Consider the following 3,591-nt stretch of genomic DNA (forward strand, 5'->3'; position numbering starts at 1 on the left):
GTCTGGTTGCATACTTATTTATCAGAGTCTGGTTCTAGGATCCACATATGAGGGAGAACATGTGTCGATTTTTTGTCTGAGTCTGTGTTACTTCACTTAGTATAACAGTTTCTAGTTCCATCCATTTACCTGCAAATTTCATGATTTCATCTTTCCTAACTGCTGAGTAAAACTCCATCACATAAATGAACCACATTTTCATTATCCACTGGTCAACTGAGGGACACTTAGATTGTTTCCATCTCTTAGCTATTGTAAAAAGAACAGCAACAAACATGGATATACACACTCCTTGGCATATACCCAAAGAACTCATCCTATTGCAGAGACCCTTCCTCCTCTTTAACCAGGGGCAAAGTGGCCTGACTTCAGGGAGGCACCTCTCTTTTGCCAAGAAACTTGCATTTTGAAAAATAATGCAAGGGCACCTTGCAGTTTCCATCTCTTAGCTATTGTAAAAAGAACAGCAACAAACATGGATATACACACTCCTTGGCATATACCCAAAGAACTCATCCTATTGCAGAGACCCTTCCTCCTCTTTAACCAGGGGCAAAGTGGCCTGACTTCAGGGAGGCACCTCTCTTTTGCCAAGAAACTTGCATTTTGAAAAATAATGCAAGGGCACCTTGCATGGTGAAAAATAATGCAAGGGCACCTCTGCCCTCTAGTGGTGAAATGGAAAAAATACACCTGGATGTGGATATTAGGTAGGTCTGCCTCCCTCTTCACATAGGAATGTGCCTGTGCCTTTTGCCCACCCCGCTGTGTGTTCGATGTAGATCTTTTAAACATTTTTTAGTATTTTGTTTGTAGTCTCAAAGGGGACTCTGGAGTTGTTCTTTAGAGCAATGTTGAAACAGACTTCGGGATTCTGGAAACAGAATACATCTGCACTGTGATGGACAGGGACGGTGGGGTCAGGGGAAGGCTGCGGGGTCTACAGTGTGCCACAAACGTCCTGTGACAGAGGGCTGCTGTTCACGGCGGCATTGATGGGAGGTGGTGGGACTTTAGAACCAAGAAAGAAGGCTTTGGGTCACTTGGGGCTATCCCAGTTTGGGATTTGGTGCCCCTCCATTGAACTCAGGGCTAGACAAATACTCCACCACTGAGCTACAACTGCAGACCCCTCTCTCTTTTGCTAGGGACCATTCAGCACCCTTACCATAGACCTAAAGCAATGGGCCTGTTCAATCAGGGACTACTCCACAATGTAAGCCCAAATAGACCTTTTGTGTTAATTCTGTCAATCATTTATCATAGCAACAGACATTTATTTTATTCCTGTGTTGAAAACATCCCAAGTCATCTCTAATAGCTGCTGGTGCCAGCTGGCCAAGACGGACAGTACCTGAAAGGGGGAGTGAGGATTGAAAGAAAAAACAAGAGACAGAAAAGATACTTGGGAGGACTGTCAGTAGAGACTGCAGCCTCAGTTTATTTCAGCTCTGCCTTTTTATACAGAAGAACTCAATTAGTTTCAACAGCTGTTTTTCCCACCTGTATCTGAGGGTCAAGGAGCGGTCAAATACTTGTTGTGAGCTCCACCATATAAACACATTTCTCCTGACTTGGCAGATTAGGTACTGGTGTGCAAAACACAAACTCAGTAAACAAGCCTGCCACAGCTTATGTACATAATGGTTTAATAGCTCCCAACAAATAGCTATGTTAGTTAACTGCCAACAATACTACCATATTGTGCTGTAGAATATTAGCAGTTATTCTGTCTACCAGCTGAATTTCTCAATATTGACCAAAGGGCTCCCAGATAGTAACCCAGCATAGAACTGGGAAAATGAACAGCAGACCCCAATCTTATCCAAAGGAATGCTGACAACTGATTACTGCTAGATGAGGAACAGCTGACCCTCCTAAAACAAAGACCTCTAGATAGGCTGCCTAGATCCACCAGTAGTGGGGAATGGCTGGGGTGCCGACAACAGTAGCAAGGATGATCGAGTATAAGGGCTCTAGTGGGCGGGGGTATGAGAGGGTGCCACCTGGAAGTGAGTGTGTAGATGAATAAGATGGTTTGAGATGTTGTGTGAAATACACACAGACAAAATCAACAAATTAAAAAAATGAATTATTATATTTGAGGAGGAAGCATGGAAATTTATGTCACGTTAATTAGTAGAGGTGACAAACATTACCACTGAAATCTACCTGATGACTTTATAGACACACAGGCGCCAGGGATCCAAGTGCAACCAATTATGACTAGTAATAGACACATACAGATTAGAGATGCACGCGCCAGGAACAACTTTAACAATGTGTACAAATCTGTACTAATGACTTTTACCTCACCTGGCAACCAAAAGTTGTTTAAACAAGCTCACTGACCCATGAACTCCCCTGGGATCTGGGCACGCAACCTTAATCCCTCAGGACCCCAACTTGCCGTTCACCCAAGACAGAGAATGGACGTGAGTATGGTGTTTGACGGACCTTGACTAAAATGGAAAGGTCTGTAATTGTGTGTGTGATGTGCTAGGCCTGGGGATCAAAGGGCAAGATTTTCTCCATCATATAAGGGTGGATCCTAGCCTCTACTTCCCCAATTCATGCTGGAGATACTGTTTCAATGAAAGAATGGGGGAGCCTGGCTTGGGAGCAGTTCTAAGAGATGTCTGAAGGAATGGGTTCTCAGAGTTTGGGTCACTCTTGGCCTTAAAATGAATGCTAAGAATCAGACTGCTTCTTTATTGAGGCATCACTGTGATGGGGCTCAGAAACGTGGCACCCACCTCACACCGGCTTAGTCTTCCTTTGTCTACCTCATCCCTTCATAGCCAGTTTTATTCAAGATTACTCACACTCCAGGCTCCGAACTTCTTCACTGCAGGTTGGTCACAAGGCCTTCAACTGCCATCCACCTCCACGACACAGTCAACAGCTGCATCTTTAGAGCTGCCACAAACACTCCTGAGGTCGACTCTCAAACGTTCAAGACACATTTCACCCCCCACTGTGCGGTAGGTGCTGTGCCCACAGTGGGAACCATTCAAATACACAGAGGGATCCGTGCCACTGAGCAGTTTAGCAGCTCGCCAGTGTGGGAATCTGAAGGGCCCATGGGAAACCTTTCTGCTCTCGCATCCTTTACCTTGAACAGACATTGATTTCCTAGTTATGCTTGAAGGACTCTTCTCTTGGACATTACTTTTCTTTATTTTTCAGTATTTTTATTGATTAAGAATTTCGTACAATGTATTTTGATCACTTTCAGACCCCCCCATGCCCCACCCCCACTTTACCACACCCCCAACTTCATGCTTTCTATTATTATTTTTCTTTTCTTTTTTATTTTTATTCATTTATTATTGTTCTCACTTTCACAGTCTTTATTAATCCACCTATAGGCATGTGCCTCACACATTAGCCGGGTTTTGGCTTCCAGAGCTGTCTTGTCTGCTCCTTCTTGGACCTTTGTAAACTTTAGGTGAATAGTCACAGACTGGGCCACTTTACTGGGTACATAGCTCTAAAAACACAAAAGACAAGCAATTGCTACAACCAACTGCCCAGAGCTCCACATTCCTTTCCAGTTCTCAGATTATCCCATTTCCAAAGACAGTGCAG

Source organism: Nannospalax galili, unplaced genomic scaffold, assembly GCF_000622305.1.
Source record: "Nannospalax galili isolate Female #2095 unplaced genomic scaffold, S.galili_v1.0 scaffold418, whole genome shotgun sequence".
Taxonomy (NCBI): domain Eukaryota; kingdom Metazoa; phylum Chordata; class Mammalia; order Rodentia; family Spalacidae; genus Nannospalax; species Nannospalax galili.